The sequence below is a fragment of the Mirounga angustirostris genome, unplaced genomic scaffold (genome assembly GCF_029215605.1).
Source record: "Mirounga angustirostris isolate CCGP_5_RB_7025 unplaced genomic scaffold, mMirAng1.0.hap1 SCAF_15, whole genome shotgun sequence".
NCBI lineage: Eukaryota > Metazoa > Chordata > Mammalia > Carnivora > Phocidae > Mirounga > Mirounga angustirostris.
The window spans coordinates 17,439,336-17,460,132 of record NW_026991723.1 but is presented as its reverse complement, the minus strand read 5'-3'; the positions used below and the strand labels follow the sequence as shown (position 1 = coordinate 17,460,132).

The 20,797-nt window shown below is 41.4% G+C and overlaps 1 long non-coding RNA gene across 1 annotated transcript in view; it reads right to left on the bottom strand.

The window, feature by feature from the left end:
• Positions 1–249: 249 nt before the first annotated feature.
• The window catches only part of LOC123849568 (uncharacterized), a 38,212-nt gene continuing 17,664 nt past the window's right edge, over positions 250–20,797 (bottom strand). The window contains exons 3-4 of the long non-coding RNA XR_006792107.2: positions 10,763–10,856; positions 250–349 (exon numbers count right to left, since the gene is read on the bottom strand). This is a non-coding gene — a long non-coding RNA (uncharacterized LOC123849568). The remainder of the gene's footprint in view (positions 350–10,762; positions 10,857–20,797) is intronic.

The following is a 20,797-nucleotide window of genomic DNA, read 5'->3' as shown; positions in this document are numbered from 1 at the left end:
GCAAGATCTTGCACTAAGCATGCATCTCTAAATGCATGAAATACTAGTGTATTTAATTCCATCTCCAAAGTGATACAGGTCTTCTGCATTTGTTGGCATGGGGATGGGAGAGTCAAGGGAAAGCAAAATAGTTAAAATGCTGGGGAATAATGTTGCCTGAGTGTTTCTCCATCTAGGGCTTGGCGTGGAAAGTGTATAGTCCTGACTATGATAATGTCCCTTTAGCCTACCTCTGTTTTCAAAAGCAGTTCTTGAAAGAAAGTACAGAATCAGCTTATAATGGTGGCATCCTATGACAAACGACAAGCTTCTTCTGTCAATCTTCCCATCTTCTGCTTTAAGTCTGTATCTAAAAGATGTAAAACAACCAGAATTACAGGGAAATATGCTCTCTGAGGACTGAGCCAGTGGTTACCTGGGACAAGCAGACATACCAGAGGTGTACCCACGATAGCTCTATAATTGAATAAACCTAAATTCCAACTAAGGTCTCTTGCTTTTGGAGTCTACAGATTGGAGGTTACAGATCAGAGTCTACAGATTGGAGGTTACAGGTTGGAATCTACAGATTGGAGGTTACAGATTAGAGTCTATAGATTGGAGGTTACAGAAAAAAATGAACAGCTCCAGGGGCAATGGTGATCCAATGGGGTGGAGGCGGGGCAGGGAGTAAGAGCCAGAAAAGGGACTCTGAGCATATCTCCCTAAATTTTGCACCCTAAGCTTCTCACTTGCCCCACCCTAGTCCTAGCCATACTTAGCTCTCCCTTTCTTCCCATCATTGGGTCCCCATCTTTTCACATCTAGCAGTGGTAAAGGTCCACTGTTACCAGCTTCAAGGTATTGTGCTCTCTCCATTTCCCTGACATTTACTCCCAGCTATGTAAATACTCCCATTTTGGAGGAAGTCATCAAGAAGACATGCCAGCCAGCTGACCCAAGAGTTGGATCTGGGCAATTGGAGGCTCCTCATCCCTTGTTCTGTCTTTGGAATGTGGGTTCCACTTGGCTTCCCCACTTCCAGAAGTTTCTGCAAGGACATAGCCTTGAGATAGTAGTATGATATTGAGACCATCTGCATGGTATACTTGACTTAACCTAGTTAAGGCTGCTATACTGAGTCTGAAGATTTGGTGGGCAGACGTGGAGATCTACTCATCTTATGGCCACCCAAGACAAGGCTCATATGTAAGTTCTCTTATTTTTTTAAACCTGCCATTTACCAGTCTGGAACACCCTTCCTCTTTCTTCAGTCTTTCCCACCCTCTGCATATTGGAGCCAGTTTCAAATTATATTTGGGAAGCTACCATGGAGGTTGTGAACCAACATCCCATTATTAAATTTTGTTTAAATTACTCAGTTGGAGTGTACCATCTATTTGCTTCCTATATTCTGATTGACATACATATTTTAAATGCTCAGGAAGTAATCTTCAGTATTATTTTGGTGGAATAACCAGTCCCCATGAATGTCCAAGAGTTCAGTCATTTTTAAAGAGTGCTATTCAAATGGATGAACTTCCCCAGCATCTGCCTTGGTCAAGGGAAGTCTAAGACTACTGCTCACCCTCCTGATGGAAAGCTGATACTTTTCATTCCCTCTGAGTTGTAACTGGAAGGATCTGTAACCTACTATAGGACAAACACAAAGATGGCTGAGCACAGCATCACTTTGACAAATTAAGGAATGTTATAGCTTCCCAAATCAATGTCTTCCCTCAACCACAGAGTTTAAACTTTGGTCCTAATCTTAGACGAATACTTTTAAGAACAAGCTGTATTTGACTGGGATGAGAAAAGAAAGAAAAAAATTAACATTATCCACCAGGGGATCCATTTTCCATACTTGCTCTGATTAGTAATCAGTTTGAATAATGCCTTCCAAGGATGATTGAGTTTAATTTTATTCATAAAGTTTGGGCTTTTATTATGTGATTCCTTCTGAAGCTTTCCATATAAAGAAATAGCACTGTCAAGTTCATGGTCCCTGAATGAGACATCACTCCAAATAGGAAACAAGATTAAACTTTGACAAGCTTCTCCCTCAAAGTGGTTTGTTCTTGTTTTCATACATATGTAAAAATTGTATCATGGGACTTACACACAAACATCAATACAGCAAGCTCCATGATGATATGATGATTAGAATAAAGTTATGGAAAACCATTTGCTTTCAATCTTAAATATATTGTAAATAATTTAGAGGGGCCAGATTAGCTTTATGCATTTGACTCCTGCTGGAAAAAGAAATCTAAATAATGAATGGATTATTAACTGAAGTAGCATAAAGATGATAACATTTAATTGAAAAAGAGACAGTCTATCTGGGTCACCACTAATCATGTGCACAGTGCTGGGTGGGTCCTCCAGTCCTTGGAGGTGAATAAAGGACAAGGATGGAGTCCAGATCCATCAGTCCTACTTCTTTCCTCTGTGTCTTTTCCTTAATGATCTCCTTAACAATTGGCTTCTTCACCTTTCCACAGTTGGCTCTAGCAGTAATGGAATTAGTAGGTTAATTTTGATCAGACATATATTAGAACCCCAGTCTTTCAAGTAACAGGAACAGAACTTGTCTTGTGTTATCAAGCAAATCAGACTGCAAGCCAGTCAGGGGCTGAATTTCTAAGTGCTGACAACCATCGTCAGAGGGAGATAGTAGAGCGGGTGTGAGGGGTGATGAGCAAGAGTCTGGTGACATGAGTCCTGGGTCTCTGTATCGTCAATGACATAAACTCCAACCCTCACCATTATGAGAGCCCACAATTCTCCTGCTTGTCTAAACCTTTTTAGGTGCTTTTCTGTAACTTCCAATTTGTAGAATCCTGACTAATCTGAAGGTAGTTGGAGTTTAGATTTATTCATTCAGTTATGGAGCTGTATCTCAGAGATGTCTCAAGTGTCTGCTTGTCTTCTGTACACTCTCGGGACCGTGGGATACAATTTCAAGCCCAGTTTCCAGAGAGCTTGTTTCTCCGGATGCAACAGTTGAAAAAGCCTCCGAAATTGGAAATGATGATATTCTTTTGAGACCTAAGATATAAATTCAAAACATAGTGGGCCAGGGTAGAGAAGAGATCATATCTGAGATGAACTTCAATATTGAATTAAACCCAACTATAAAGGCAAAGGTAGAAAGAGAGATGGATGGAGAGGTAGGGAGGGAAGTGCATCCTAAGCTTTAATGTGCACCCAAGTCCCTGAAGAGCTTATTAAAATGCACAATCTGATTCAGTAGGTCTGGGTAGGGCCCAAGAATCTGCGTTTCCAGCAAGCCTCCAAGTACCACCAATGTTGCTGGTCCCTAAACCACACTTTGAGCAGTGAGGTGCTTTAGGATACTTCCAAGAAAAGAAAATAGTCTGAAGAACAAACTAACAATAATGACAACAACAATAATAATACCTAACTGACCTTATTGTGATATCTAAAGAAAGAATCCATCAAATAGAAAGACAGGGAAGGAAGTCATCAACAATTATAAAAAAGAGTCAGAAAAGAAAAAAAAAAAAGAGAGTCAGAAAAGTAATGTCCAAAAAAGCTCAGTGTCTTGGCAAGAAGACACCCAGTTTTGCAGTTAATCCTTGTTATGAGTATGGATGGTTCCCAATTTCTAATGACATTAAACTTCTGTCTACCATAGTGAACTTCCCATGTTGATGAAAACAACCTTTTGAATTTTATTTGCCTCTTCGTGTGGTTTTTCACTAGGAAGAATATGGGCCCTCCAGGTTAAAATGAATAATCTGCCCCCTTGTGAGAGTTATGCTATTCCTTGTAAATTCTTAAATTGTCATTATGTTTCTAATAACAGCCTCTACCAGCTTAGTTTGGGTGACTCAGCATCCCTGGAGTTTCTGGCACTCAAGTTGAATAAAATAAAATAAATAAAACAGAGAGTGTGTTTAAATCACCACATTTAAATGCTACCAGGTATGGTCTATTGGCAATAACCAGACAACCAGACAACCACCTCCCCAGCCCAGCCACATCTGACACTGCCAGGTACTTTCTTAGAAATTTAACACGTCCTACACAGTCGTCAGGACACTGATCTTTAATTTGTTAACTGGTGTCATTTTATAATTTTCTTTGTTTCTAAGATTTTTTTTTTTTTTTTTTTACTGGTCAAGTAGATCAAGTAGATTAGAAATACCCCTTCCCCATCTTCCCTATTCTCTCCTGATGGCCTTGGAGAGTCTATTGCCTTATTTTCAGGACATTTTATCATTTGCAGTTCCATCAGGCCCTACCCCCTTTTCTATTTCTAGTCCTTTTCTATTCTTGGCAAAAACGGGAGTATTGTTGAAATAAGCTTCATATAATTGATTGTGTGAGCGTGGTATTAGAAGGAGGCCACTCAAATTCACCTTTTTCATTTCTAAACCTCATATATCGGCATGTCACATATGATTCAGAACTGTTAGAAATGGAGGCGTTCGCTCTGTGGAAGGCAGACACACTTTGGCTAATAGTCCTCACAGAGCTTCTTGCTTTTGTGTCCACATTAATCCTATTCTCTTAAACTGGCTGCTTTGGTGGCATCTTGTCAAATGATTCACTGGGGAACACAGAAAGGGGGCGAGATGGCCTTCAAATCGCTCTTGGGTCGGTTGGTTATTTATCTTCTGTGCAACCATAAGATCAAATTAGTTTAGATGCTGCTGATACATTCCTTTATTAATTCATGAAAATAATGAGGAACAAAAGCTGGGAAGATGGGCTAAAGGAAAATAATGGCTTATTATAGAGTCTCGGGGAGAAAATAAGAAAGGACAAACAATTTATTTTCACCTTTGCAGGTTTATTGTTTCTGACTTGGAGGTAGTTTCACACATGTACACCCACCGTCATGTGAAAATGTGACTCAATTTTCATCGCACGTACACTATTGAGACCTTTGCTGTTGACTTTGTTCTTCTCTAAACACTGGGGAAGCTAAAGATAAGTGATCTGAGTTTTCTGCATCCCTTGTGAACCAAGTCAAATTTGTCTAAAAAGTTTAAGACCTAGCTGACTTTTTGTCAGTGAACCCAACTTTTAGGCTGCATATTAAGTATGTCATTCTACCTTATTACAAATCTCTTTCTCATTTCCTTTTTTCTACATGCATACATAAGCCCTTTTAAGACAAGATTTATGCTCTGGTTTGTGGCAGTTTTAATTTAACCGGATATTAATTGTTAAGCCTATCTACTAAAGGTATCTTTTAAAAGGACATAGAGAAATATTTTATCAAATGGCTAAATACATCCCTCATGATTGTTAAGATCTCCCTAGATCAAACCTTCCTCAGGGAAGGTCTTTAGAGAACTATTTTGCTGGCTGAATTTCCAACACAACAGCACATATGATTGTCACGTACCCAAGACCAATGACTCCAAATGGAGGGCTTTGGAACACCAGTTCCTATTTCTCATAGGTGGCAAATTCAGAAACAAAAACCTCCACCCACAGAGCATGAATTTTCTTCCTATAAGCTTCCTGCTGATTCTTCCTACTATAAGTAGGAAGTTAACCTGGCTTTTGGGTCACAAACGTGAAGATGCATAGAGAGTATCAGTAGAAGAGGAAAAAAGACATGAGCCAGACTATTTCAATGGTGTAAGAAGGGGAACACTAAATATGCGTGTGGGTCAGCACAGAGGGCAAAGAATTCATGGGATGTGGGAGGAATACTATGTTCCATACACATTGCACCATATGCAATCCCCAGCTGAATAAAGATAATGGATGGGCACAAAGACATCCAATTCACTGGCTTATTGAAAAGTAGTTCTGATGACCCGGGGGCCAGATGCAGGGAGGTCTCTTTCCAGTAGACCAAAGAGTATTTCCCATTCAGTTGGGAATGGCTTCTAAATTCTTTTTCCCCTCCCCTAAAAAAAGGTACTAGTTAGATCCAAAGGAAGGATACTTTAGTAGCCAATGGAAAGCATGCATGGTTTTAACAACAGAACAATATTTGTCACTATTAAAAAATGTCAATTTCCTTAAAAACCACAGGTAGACATATGTACCATGATAGTTCCATAGCAGGAAATAATCTACATTTCAGAGACTGCTAATTGCTTCCCCAGATCCATTCTGACCTTCTTCCTTGGTAATGAGAACCCTAACATTTAGCAGTCATTAAAACCAACCTGATTAAAAAAACCACATTCTCCATGTGTCATGTGACTTAATTCAAGCCAGTGACATGAAAAACTCAGTGTTCTATGGAAATGAGAGGAAATACACTGGGTATGTTCTGTTCACCCCTCCAAATCAATTCTACACCCTTCTCCATCATGCTTTCTGCCCTGGAAAATGGAATTTTATAGAATACATCAATGGGCTCCCTTGATCTCTGACTTCCATTTGGGCTCGGCCAAGGAGACACTAAGAGGAGACTCTGAAGGATGGAAGGGGAGAAAGTTTGGGATCAAATGCATTGATGACATATTTGCAGTTCTTTTTGTCCCCAGGATATATCCAATGAGGGATTTACATTCAAAGTAGTTTGATTTAAAGTCATTTGAAAAAAAAAAACTCTTCTCTGTCTATGCCAGGCTATAAGTTGGCATGGTGTATTCCTTCACCAAAGCCAAGCCTCCTGTATGATGGCCCTTCATGACAGCTACAGCTCTCTGTACATTCATACATCTGATACGTGACTCTGTACTCTTCCCTCTCCCTGTCCCTTCAAGCCTACTGGTGGTAACAACTCCCCTAGTTGATAGTCCCAGGTAACTAGTTACTTTCCTCCTAGTTCTGCTCACTCTTGTCAGCAGTTCTTTTATAAAACCTGCTCATTTATCTCATTTGAGTATATCATTAGGGCTGCACAATTCCCCTCCTCAATTTTTCTTCCCACTGGCTGGAATGTAGACGTGATGATGAGGGCTGGAGCAACCATCTTGGACCATATGGAAGGAAGCAATGGATGGTAGAGCAGAAAGGTAAAAAGGACCCTTAGTCTTTGATGACCATGGACTGACACATCAGCTCTTGACTACTTAAATCTCTAGTTGTTTTTTTATACCTCAGTCCTGCCCCTGAATGTCCTCTTAGTCACCACTGCTCATGTACTTCAAGGTCTGTTTCCTCCATACCAGACATCTCCACTTACTTAGTGGAAGCCTCCTTAGCCCAGGAGTGGTAGGTCCGCATTTGGTCTCTGCAGGGCAAAGTGACCTTGTGGTCTTTCATGCTTCCGTAGTCACAAATAGGAAGTGAAACAAAAGCCTCTTTGCTCTTAGATTTCCCCTTGATTTATCTAAAATAACTTCCTGCTCCAGGACCTGTTTCTCTACTTCCAATTTTTTCTTCCCATAATCCATTGAGACTGGAAGGGACTGGCAGAGTTCCTTTGCCTTACATGGTACCTGGAATTTTCTCTACCCTTTAGCTTATAATAGGATTCCATGATTAAGTTAGCTAGGCCTCATGTACTAATGGGAATGTAAAGAAATTTAGAAAATCTAACTGATCATCTTGCAATGCACTCAAAATATTTCAATTTTCCAACCAAAGAGGAATCCCCCCTTTCTTATAAAACACCAAAGCCCACTGCTTTAATTGGTGTAGAGACCCGGGGGCAATAGAATTCAGGTAGGAAGATGCATCTGAAAACATTTAAAAGAGTGTGATCCAATTGTATTAATATCCCCGGAGTCAAGCTCAGTGCCTAGCTGCACTTTATTGAGTGACTATATGACCACCAACCATCAGACTGTGAGCTTGGCACTGGGGACACGAGAACCAAGGGTCACTCTCTTTAGGAGCTTAGGATCTATTTGGGAACACAGCTGCTAAGTGACAAATGAACTAGGCGGTAGGTGCTTTAAAACACTGCCTCTCAAAATTAATGTTCATAGGAGTCATCTAGGGATCTTGTTAAACTGCAGACTGATTCAGTAGAGCTAGGGTGGGGCCAGAGAATTTGCAACACTAACATGCCTTCACAGGATGCCAAAGCTATGAGAACGTGGACCTCATTCTGGAAACAAAGTTAAGGAGAGCCAGGGAAAGCAAGGCTTGACACAGAGAGGATTGACCTGAACCCTAACAAACAAACAAACAAACAAACAACAAAAAAATGAAGAATAGAATAGAGAGAAGCAGAGGACATACAGAGAAAGAGAGAGAAACAAAGAGAAGGAAAGAGGCAGTCTGGATGGGAGTGGTAGTGTGAGCAAATGTTGGGAGGCAGGACTATCTCCAACATGCCTGAGGGTTGGTAAGCAGACCAATGGGAAGAGAGCAGGTGAGGAGAACCGAGGGAAGGGGGAACAACAGATGGAAACCAGATTCGGAATGAAGCGTGAATTGGGTGAATGTCACACGCAGGCTCTGCCAGCAATGTCATCAGATTAAAGGCCATCAGTAGGTTTTGATGTCTTAGCAACACCCGGACAAAGAATGTACTGACCCAGTACAGACAGAATCCATACCAAAAAGCCCAGTTAGTCGTGGACTTCCTCCTCAGCCACGATAAGGGAGAGGGCTTCTAACTTCCCATAGGAGGAAGGGAAATCTAGTTCTGCTGGGCTTCCTTAGCACCTGTCTTTTCCCCTCCCACGTGACCACAGGGCTTTAGTAAATTCCATGCATCTTGAAGTCACAGTGACAGCCATCCCCCCAAATCCATTCCTGGTACTTCTCTTCACTTGAAATACCCAGAAGACAGCTGGGAGGAGAGGAGAGAGCTTAGAGTTCTCCGTAAGGAAGCACAATACTCAGCTTGAAAATCTAAATCCAGGCCATTTTGATCGAGAACACAGGAAGCACTAGTCATTATTGCTACCTAGTCTTTCCCACTAATAGACGGCAGGCAGTTGGCCACCGGTGCTTGGAGGAAGTCAGGTTGTTTTATTTTTAGCTCAGTACAGAAGGGGGGAAAGTTCCAACCTGTTTACACCAGAGAGTCAGTCCTTGCAAAGCCCTAAGGGCCACTGCCCTGTACTGGAGGCATTTGCTACCTCTCGAACACAGAGACGAAATGACAGAGGTCTTCACCTGCTCTCAGCTGGACCACGGATGAGGATTGGAGGGTACGTTGTTTCCATTTGGTACAGCTGAGAAGTCAACATTACTTACCGGCCTGAAATTCAGCTGCCAAGATTTGCTCTCCAGAAGAATGCTGGTTACTGGGTCTGTTGAAAAATCTGAATGCCCAAGACAAGCCTCACATGTAACTGCCCTTGCTTATTAAAACTGTCACCTACCAATCCAGAGTGGTCTGCCTCTTTTTTGGGGGTCTCTCCCTGTCCTCCTAAGGGGCCCGTTTCAGATTTCACCCCTGGGAAATTCTCAAGTTTGCAAACCCACACCAGTGTGCTGTAACATCAGACTTTGCAGGACTCGGGATTCCCACGTGGCTCACGGGTCGCCTCCGCCACAGCACCCGCTCTCAATCCCACCCTGAAGAAGGCACCGTTGGCACATCGCGTCTTCCCCTTGCTCTTCTAGCTGCTGTACTGGGTAGTCATGAGACTTTGGAGAGGACAAAAGAAGCAGAGGTGGGAAGAGGAGCTGTAAAGTCCCCACACGGACACCTAAAAGTAGGCAGGATGGGCAATGGCTTCCCAGATGTAATCAAGGTTCACGAGAGAGCTTCCAGATGAATCCTTCAACAGCCTGCCATCCCGTGAGCAGACTGACTGGAGGAAGACCTAACACATTAACTATACACACTCTTTGCTAGGATTTCTTTGTCATGGTAGCTAACACCAGATGTAAGGCTTCCAAGGGACTAGGACATAGTAGGCGTAAGTTTTGTCTGTGAATGAAACTCACACCAGGAAGCAGTGTGAGAACTAGGAGTGTTGGTAAAAAGGGGGAAAGATCAAAGTGTGGAAGAAAACCTTGCAGGAGACAGACTGCTAGCATGCAGGAGACAGATTCCTTCCATTTCACTGACTACTGACATGTGGGTCCAAGGTCCTGGTATTCCCTTTAGAGCCTTTCTGCCATCACTTTCCCGAGTCAATATATTTCAAAGCTAAAAGAGGCCACTTTTATTTACTGCTTACTGCTTACATCCCTTGCTTCCTGCTGCTTCTGCTAATCATGTCTGGATTTGCTGGTCTACCACAGGGCCAACGCAGGAACAGAAAAGACTAGGGAGGAGTAAGGGACAGCTGATCAAATGTCCCTGGGACGGAGGCCACCAGACCTGAAGAGCAGAGGTGTTTGGGTAGGAGAACATGAAAGGCAGTGGGGAAATACACATACCGTATCAGTGAAAAACCCCCATATTAGAGTCAAACAAACTTGGAATTAACGATCATCTGACTTGAGAATTTGAACATGCCTCCAGAGTCACTGAGATCTTACTCCTACCACCTCCTCTCATACCCTTGACAACTGATGGATCATAACAAGGTCCACATTTGGATATCTCCCATCCTAAAGAAGTGCTTCCTGATGATGCCACCATGTAAAAAATATATAGCGCCACGCACCCACAGTTTCTACTTTCCATCTAATATCCAATTTAAAATCCAAAAATAAACTATAGTATATCAAAAAGTCACTTGCTCAAACCCAAACGATGGGGCTTTAGTTACTAAATAAAGACACTCACTTTATCTTGTTCATGCTGATGTCCAAGAGGATTGTTAAGGCTTATATTTAGAACCTTTTAAATCTAGAATGTAAAGACAGGAAAGCTCTGCTTTCCCCCAAACCACTTTATCAGCTCAAAATATTAGCTATTTATTCAACTCTATTCCCCTCAAGTAAAACTAAAAATGTGTAGGTAACAAAGAAGAAATACCTTTAGTCCCACGTTTGAATCAATTCGGCTCTAGGGGATACTTTGCCAAAAAACCATGCTTAATAAGTATACTTCGTAGATTCTGGACAAACATCTAAAATAAAACAAAGTTAAATGAATTTACTGAAGGATCTCCCCCAAATTATTAATAAACAAATATTCTTCGGTTTCCAAGGCATTTGATATTGCTCTCCATTTTTAGGAAATTTTAACACATGCTTTCCTTTTGAAACCAATAGCTAGTTACGAGAAAGAAGGAATCCATGATAAAGATGGATGGGAATCCTGCCAATTGAAACAACATGGATGGACCCTGATGGCATTAATAAATGGAATTACTTGAATTATTTTAAAAATCCATTTTCACTCACTGACATTGTAACTCTACATTTTTTTGGTGGTTTTTCCAGGCATAGTATATGTCCCTAAGTTTCACAGTCTACAGAAAGTTAGTATTGAACTACCTCACATAAAACATAGAAACCTTGAAATCACATAGTTTTTTTTAATTCTGGCAAACTTCGTGCCACAGTGCTTATACAAATAATACTTAAATACATTTTAAAACCACAAACAATGGGGCGCCTGAGTGGCTCAGTTGGTGAAGCGTCTGCCTTCGGCTCAGGTCGTGATCTCAGGGTCCTGGGATGAGTTCCGCATCGGGCTCCTTGCTCAATGGGGAGTCTGCTTCTCCCTCTCACGCTCCCTTTGTGTTCTCTCTCAAATAAATAAATAAAATCTTTTAAAAAAACACCACACAAATAACGTTATTATGTTTTGTTTTAAATAGTCCTGTTTTTTAAAAATTAAATAAAAAAAAATATTTGTTTACCAAGACATAGCCATCTGATACTCTTTATCCCTTCCCAAAGACCAATGTTTTCTTCTTATATCATTTCCCTTCAGACTAAAGAAATTCTATTAGCATTTCTTGTATTGAAGTTCTGTCAGCAATGAACTTTCTTAGAATTCTTTAATCTGAAAGTGTTTTTATTTTACCTTCCTTATTGAAAAATCACTTTTTGTAGGATATTGAACTCTTGATTGTCATGTATTGTGTGGTTTTATTTTGTTTCCTTTCAGCACTTTGAAGATGTCATTCCACTGTCTTCTGGTCCTTATATTTTCTGATGAGTAGTATGAGCTCATTAGAATTGCTGTTCTTCCACATGTGTGTCATTTTTACTCTGCCTATTTTCAAGATTTTCTCTTTGTGTTTTTAAAATCCATTTACTGGGGCCCCTGGGTGGCTCAGTCAGTTGAGCAGTTGCCTTTGGCTCACGTCATGATCTCAGGGTCCTGGGATGGGGCCCCACATCAGGCTCCCTGCTCAGCGGGGAGTCTGCTTCTCCCTCTGTCCCTCTCCCATCTTGTACATTCTCTCTCTCTCTCTCAAATAAATAAAATCTTTTTAAAAAATCCATGTACTATGATGTGACTAGATGTTGTCGAACTTCTTGAATGTGTGAATTTTGTCTTTCACCAAATATGGGAACTTTGGTTAATTTCTATTTATATGTGTTCAAGTTCTGCATTCTGCCAATTAAGTCCATTATTTAAAAAAAATCTCAGATACTCTATTATTTCATTTCTAGTATTTTCATTGGGTTCTTTTTATGTTTTCTATTTCTATGCTGAGAATTTTTGTCTTTTCACTTATTATGAGAATATTTTCCTTTGCCTCATTGGACATAATTATAGGAGCTCACTTAAAGTCTTTCCTGACTTTCCAACATCTGGAGTATCTTGTGGTTTGTTTCTGTAAATTACCTTTTATGGGTGACATTTCCTTGATTTGATAGTTTGTTGTTGAATCATTTTGAGTCATATCCTGAACACGATGGATGTGATATTGTGGAGTGTCTGGATTTGGTAATGTTTTTCTGAATAATGTTAATTATTTTGTTTTAGCGGGCAGACTTTGTTATATTCAGACTAAAACCAGTCTCACCTTAGCTCCCCGGCACCAAGTCACAGCCTGCCCACAGGCTAAGTCTGTAAAACCAGAAAATTCACCCATGCCTTTTTCCAAGTTTTAACTCCTCTCCAAAGTCGGCCTACCTCTTTCCATTTTCCAGAGCCTTTGTTGTTGTTGTTGCATTTTGCCCATGTCTGTAGTCTGTGGGACTGTTCTCTTAGGACTTTCCTTCATTATACTGGGAGTAGAAACCTCTGGGGGCTTGCCCTTAAAGTCCCCAAAAAGTCCTAGAAATAGGGTATAAATAAATGTGTAGTAGGGAAGGGAGTAAGATGTTATATCATAACTGTATCAATAATGTGTGAGTCTTCCCAGAGAGTGGTAAGAAAATGTCAAGACCCGGGAGGTCTAATAAATATTAACCTTGCGGATCCATTTCACTTCCATGCATGAGACATGTGATTACTTCTAGAATAATTACTAATTGCTTTCAGTAGAAAGAAAAAAAAAAGTAGCAGATGTTGGTGCCCTCTTCAGCCTGCAAAAGCCAACACTCACATTTCTTTGCCTCCTGTGCCCACACACACAGCAGACTGGGAAAAGTGAGTCATCAAACTTCCAGGAGCATCATTAAAAGACTGGCTTCCCTGGGTGCATAAACATCACAGCTCACTCACCCTGGGGCACTAACTCTGCAGCATCTGCTCTATACCAATGCTTCTCAACCCATAAGTTGTGAGGTACCAGCTTTTGTTTGTTTCTGACCAATGTTTTTATAAAATGCAATAAAAACTATGTGTATATCATAGCAATGTGAACTCGCTATAAGAGTTTATAAACGGGGCACCTGGGTGGTTCAGTCGTTAAGCGTCTACCATCGGCTCAGGTCATGGTCCCGGGGTCCTGGGATCGAGCCCCGCATCGGGCTCCCTGCTCCGCAGGAAGCCTGCTTCTCCCTCTCCCACTCCCCCTGCTTGTGTTCCTTCTTTCGCTGTGTCTCTCTCTCTGTCAAATAAATAAATAAAATCTTTAAAAAAAAAAATAAATAAAAATAAATAAATAAAAAAATTTTAAAAAAAGAGTTTATAAACATTGGGGGAGCCTGGGTGGTTTGGTTGGTTAGGGCCTTGGTCAGGGCTCTTGGTTTCGGCTCAGGTCATGATCTCGGTGTCATGAGATGGGGCCCCACATTGGGCTCCTCGATCAATGCAGAATCTGCTTAAGATTCTCTTTTTCCCTCTCCCTTTGCCCCTCCCCCCACTCTCTCTCTCTAAAATAAATAAATAAAATATTTTTTTTAGAAGAGCTTATTAAAAAAAAGCCTATAAATGTTGTACCTTAACTTCTGGACTTATTGTTGACTGATCACAAATGGTTTATAAAGTAGCACCAGCTACAGTTGTTCACTGTAGTAACTGGCTTCATAAACACAGTTTTATTGGCTTTATTTCCTTCCCTGTCTCACTTCTCCACTTCCTTACTGGTGTTTTCTGGGATCATCTCCCAAATAAACTACTTCTTCTCAAATGCTCACCTCTGGTCTGCTTCTAGAAGAATCCGACCTAAGTCATGGGAAAAATCCAGCTATACTATTAAATATAACACTAATTGGAGTGCTTAGTACTGAGTCAATAAACAAAATGTTCTCTTTTGCTCAATGAAAAAGAAACTCATAAATGTTAGATGTAGTGATGTGTGTTATATAAGAAAACTCAGCAAGAATTCAGCATCACGTAATGGAAATTATATGGCTTTTGAGTTTTAATCCGGACTGCTCTGGCTGAAATTCTGATCTTGCCAGTTACTAAGTATGTGATGTGTGCAAGTTTCTGTAATGGATATAATGGTTAAATCTATCTCTTAGGGATATTGGAATTTAAATGATACAATGATGCATTTGAAAATATCTGGCTCAGTCGAAGACATAAAGAAGTCAAAAATTATTTCAATGCCTAGTCCAACTCTGGGAAAAAACACGTGAAAGAGAAAATACCCCATGATGTTGGGGGTCGAGGAGCAGTATTCCAGTAAAGGGGAGAATAGCCTCATGTTGTTTATCATTGTTCTACTGGATAAAATTTACCAATCCAAATTCCCTTTTCTCTTAGAACCAGAAGGGACCTAGCTTAAATGGAGTACAGCACATTGAACAAGAACCTCTCTGGCTTTCTTTGATTGTGCTCTGTGGAATGAAATGAAGCTCGAAAAAAAAAAAGAAAATCAAAGCAACGTCAGCTGCATATGAGGCCACAAGGACACTCAATGTAACCATATCATAAATCATCAAAGAGAAATGCCAGGGAAGATCTATGCTTGTAAGACAGTTTGCCTCATTTAATATATCTAATGCTGCGGTAATAGTGACTCTTTCGTCCCCCCTTTTCCTTTGTTCAGTGGTGATTGTCCCTCTGCTGGACCATTCATCTCTTGCTGAGTTGTCTCCCGACTAGGAGATGTGTACTACTAGCCCTGAGTTATGGGTCCTCAACCTGGAAAATCTTACGTTTCGGTTGGGTGGTGTTCAAAGTTAAAGTGAAGAGCAACCAAAAGCACAGAAGGAGAAAAAATGACCCTTGGCAAAGTTGGTTGAAGAAAAGAATGGATTTTGATAAAAATAAAAATCACTTCCTACTGTGCTTCTTTAGTAAAGAATACATAATGAAAGAACGAGTTTTGGAGAATAATTAAAAGATGATGCTCGTGATGTAAAAAGTCATGAGGAGTCCAATTTAAGCACCCAAATGCACTATGTTACCATCCATCCACAATCATCATTGGGTCACAATGAAATCTTCATCGTGTAGTTTGAAGCCAGTGAATTAAAATGTCAAGTATATTTTCACCTGAAGTCAGTGTCCTAAAAGCAATATACAACCTTCGAAATTCCTTAGGATTTTTGGCAAATCCACTAGGACTACTCACAGCCATGAAACGGTACTGAAACATTAAAAGCTTTAGTCCTTCTCAAGTTGGTCACTAAATCTCCCACTGGAAATCTATTCACGCACAAAAGAGATTAACAGATTTAGCTGAGAATTTGAGAGAAAAACAAAATGAGCAAAATACAAAGGCTCAGCCCAAACGAAAATTATGTGAGTAAAAATAGAATAAGTAGCATTAGTATTCTGACTTTACGTCACACACTACTTACAAATCCTTCAGAAATAAACACACAAAGAAACATTCCAAGAACACGAGGGATCCAGTGTAAGCCCACAAAAGGAAAACAATTAAAAGCTAAGAACAGAAAGAATTACAAGAGGATTAGGTACGCACCCAGGGTAACTGGTTAGAAGCAGCAGGTATAATAAATATCTTTCTTGATGAGGTGCGCAGTCAAACCTTTTCCTTGATTTGTAGCTACAACAGCAAGATAGATTTCCTTATTCTCATGCACAGCGGTATGCGATACAAAGATAAAACCCAACTTTTCAGAGACTAGAACACACGCCGTTTACCCAGAGCATTCGCCTTATCTTCCAAAGGGCCGGGGGCAACAGCAACAGAAAGCCAAGCAATACTCGGAGGATCTGAAGCAATTCAAGTTCCCCTTAAAATTCATACAACAACTCCTGAATGTTTTGACTATTTAAGTGGTTCCATCCAAATTCTCTTTTCCTGTCTGGGTGAATTCTGTTTAAACTGGTAGTAGAGTTAATCTTCACAAGTCAAAACGGGCACTCAGTAAGGGGCGCGACCTAGGGTTTCATGTTTACTCTTCTTGGCCTCCTCTCTTCTTTTAAAAGACACACCTGACCCCCTAGTTGGAAAGCCAGTGGGGGGATTTCCTTCTGTCCCCTGAGGATGGAAGCAGAGATCAAGCCTTGTTGCTGGTAGCTTGCGGTAAGTCTCTCCCAGCCTGCTGTAGGATGCTGAGGGATCAAATTCAACAAACCCCAAACTAGACAGCCCCACTTGGGTGGCACTTGGGTGCGAAGGTCAACCCTTTAGCCTCATCTGCCGCTGAAATCTTTGTAAGACATTCAGTCGCATGCATGACCTTCAGGTCACAAGTTTGCATTTGCTTTCTGGTTCTCATGATGCAGCAGTTTCCAACTTCATGTAGAAAGTCCTCTCGTACAGGCTATGTTTTTTGGCACAACCTAGATATAGTGCCATTTACACAGAGGTAAGACTCTAGAGACGCTCTGTTCGGGCAGGTGGGAGACAAAGCCCATGCCCGAGTGGTCTGCTTTTTAGCTCACAGCTCATAGTTATTTCTAAAGCCTCAGTCCCATTCTCAACCGAGATCTGCACAAGAGTGGATATTTCTGCGCGCTAGATCGGACCTTTCACTCTCAACAGGAATCCCCTGTAACAGTGGCAGGAGCCTAAGCTGGCATCCCTTAGCCCTTTCCTCCAGGTTCTTTGGTCACGTGCTGCTCTCTCATTCGGGGAAGCCGGCCATGTGCAGCATACTGAGCTGGGACAGGCAACTCCTGCCAGACTGCCCAGGGGTAAGGTCTTAGAAGATTTGGTTCAGTGCTGTAGTGTTTCTCTCCTCAGACAGAGCCACCAAATGTAGCAGGAACCTCCTTGCCAGGTCTTCAGGAAAAAAGATACAGCGGAAAGCCCGGAGCTGCCAGTACTAATGATTGGCCCATGTCCCTCTTATAGACTTCTCCACCCAAAGTGCTAATCCGGACGGCTCTGATGATTAAAAGAGATACCCCAGCTTCCACCAAAGAGACTGAGGGGGTGATAAGGACAACAAACAGCCAACAGGAAAAAAAAAAAAAAAGTGAAGACAGCTTAAGTCTATGGCTTTGGAGCGTTAACAGAGAGAAAGACTGATGCCTCTGAGACTAGTCCAGAACAGTCGGGGAGGTCCAAAGAGGGTATAGGTTGAAGTCAGGGTGTTTCAGTATGAGGTATGAGCAGAAGACAACGAGGAGGAGAAGAGAATGGAGTCCTGTGGGCCATCATGGGCTTTGAGGTTACATGGATCTGGGTCCAAGGCTGGCTGAGCCATGTCCTGGTAATGTCATTTTTTTTTTAAGTAGGCTCCATGCCAAGTGTGGAGCCCAGTGAGGGGCTTGAACTTACTACCCTGAGATCAAGACCTGAGCTGACACCAAGAGTCAGATGCTTAAGAGACTGAGCCACCCAGGTGACCCTTGGCCATGTCATTTTAAATAAATTACTTAATGCCTCTAACTTTAAGTTTCTTAATCTGTAAAATGGGGCTGATAATACCAACTGCATTATACAGGTGTGAGAAATAAGGATGACGCATACAGATTAGCTAGGATTCCATAAATAGCACCAGGGCAGGGATGATGAACACCTAAACAGAAACCACACGTTAGCCTAATGGGGTCAGAGGCTACAGCACTGAAAGAAAACCTTTATATTTTTTTAAGGATTTTATTATTTTTTTGAGAGAGAGAGCGCGCACATGCACGCACAAGAGAGAGCACAAGTCGGGGGGAGGGGCAGAGAGAAAGCGAGAAGCAGACTCCCCACTGACCAGGGAGCTATGATGTGGGGCTGGGTCCCAGGACCTTGGGATCATGAGCTGAGCTGAAGGCAGACGCTTAACTGACTGAGCCACGCAGGTGCCCCAAACCTTTAAAATTTATGATGAGGCCAATTAAGAGTGAGCCTCAGATACCCAGCCAAAGAGTTTGGGCTTGGAGTAGGGAATCCCCAAGATTCACAATTACGTGGATAATATCATAAAAGAAATGTTTTTGAATGTTGGGCTGGAGGGATGAATAACTGTAACCTTTTATGAGCACTTACTATGTACCAGGTACTATTTTAAGTGCTTTAAGCATTATCTCATGTAACAAATGGTATTATATAGGAAAAGCAGAGACTGACTCAGGGAAAGCTAGAGGCCATGGGAGGAATACAATGGTGGGGGATGAGGAGCTTGAGCGGCATGGTGGGGGAGAGAGAGAGAGAGAGAGAGAGATGGAGAGAGGGAGGGAGGGCAAGATGGAGAAATACAGTAGACACTCAGAATGGGGACAAAAGAGAGGGGAGGGTCACATGTGATTGACACCATAGGCTAGATGGCATAATTCCTCAATTAAGACAAAAAGCCATGGAACGCAGAAGCTATGCCTAAGAGAACTTCCCACTGACAAGCCCCTGTTCTTGTCAACCTTGATTTAGTTTTTCAGCCCCCTTTACTGTCTAGCTTTTCACACCCCAATCTGCGTGGCTACTAAAAGGAATCCAGTGGGATCTCTTGCATTTTCTTGACATGCTTCAAGGCCTTTGCTACTTTTTTAAGCTCTTGTGTTCCTCTATTCACCCCCAAAATTGATATAGTTCCCCTTTTGATTTTTTAATTTGCACGGTACCTTCAGGTACTAGTTCGACAAAGTACATGTGAAAACACCAAAGAAAATGCTACAGAATTCATGTGGGACTTGCTGGGGAAGCCGGTGAACTAAGATCATTCCCAGCTTTTCAGAATAAGAAATAATTAAAAATTGATACTGCAGTTTAGAAAGAGGGAGAGGAAAAAATGTTTCTGAGCTGAGAGACATTCTGGGCTTCTCATTCCACAATAATTCTTTTATAGACAAGGGATACGGGGCTGAAAATAGAGGCTTGTTCCCAGATACGTGACGGACCTTTCCCAAGTGACAAGATGGGTCATAATTTTAATGAACATTGTGACACACCCATCAATTATCCTCAGATGTGAATGTGACCCTGTGAGTGTGCAAAAGGCAAGAGGCGGGTAATTTCGGGCCGCGGATTCCTGCATACCTGTCTGTCGTTGTCAAGAATGGAAATGACCCATACCAGGTAAAATTAATTTAATGTTTAAAAAGAATGTCACCTGCATATTCAAAACACCTTTCGTTTGGAACCACACAGAGAAAATTACAGAGCAACCCACAGTAAAATATGGCATTGAAGTAGAGTAATGGAGAAAGTGCGGTGAAACACACCTTGGCATTCAGAGCTACAGAAGTTAAAACTGTTGATGGAAACTTGTGTTGTCATGGAAACCTGATGCAACTGAGGGGCCAAGAAAGCCATTGCTTAGCCATATCCATAGATGGGCTCAGATGCTATTCAGAACAATTAGAATTATCTGGCCAGATGACAGTGATGAATCTAAAAATTATGATGATGACAACAACAGTAACAAAAACAACAACAACAAGATCTGAATAATGAAGGTAAAGAAATGAGTACTGGGCCCAGGTAGAGTGGAACAGGAAAAGAATAGACAAGAAAAGAATAATTAAGACCAGTAGGATGTTCTGATAAAATTAAGGATAACAGTAGATTTGTGTAGAAAAGGAGGAAAATTGTAGAACAAGTAAAGAATATTCTTTCATTACTGTATTAATCACACTATAATGTATTAATTGCTAATATATTTGTCTCCCTACAGACCAGGAGCTTCTTTAGAAAGAGTCTGCGGCTGTGTTTATCATTCCTTCCCCCTTACCCAACCATGGTGTTCGATGAATGTTTGGTGAATGGTAATAATTGCTATTATTTATTTAAAAGGGATTGTGGTACGTTGCTGTAGCAAGTTGTATTAATTTTCTAGGGCGGCCGTCATAAACTAGCCCAGGCTGGGTGGCTTAAACAACAGAGATTTATCTTCTCACAGTTTGATTTCTCCTGAGGCCTCTCTCCCTGACTTACGGAGAGCTTTCGTGTATGCGCACATCCTTGGTGTCTCTTCCTCTTCTTTTTTTTTTTTTTTTTAATTTTTTTTTTTAAGATTTTATTTATTTATTTGACAGACACAGCGAGAGAGGGAACACAAGCAGGGTGAGGGGCAGAGGGAGAAGCAGGCTTCCCGCCGAGCAGGGAGCCCGATGCGGGACTCGATCCCAGGACCCTGGGATCATGACCTGAGCTGAAGGCAGTTGCTTAACCGACTGAGCCACCCAGGCGCCCCTCTCTTCCTCTTCTTATAAGGATGCTCCGTCAGATTGGATTGAAGCCCTGCCCTAAGGGGCCTCGGTTAACTTAGTCATCCCTTTAAAGACCTTATCTCCCAACATGATTACATTCAGAGGTCACGGGGGTTGTGACATCAACCTATGGCTTTTAGGGGGACACAATTCAGTCCATAGTACCAGCTTCTAGTTTATTTTACTGGAGTCATCACCACAATATTTGTATAGCTT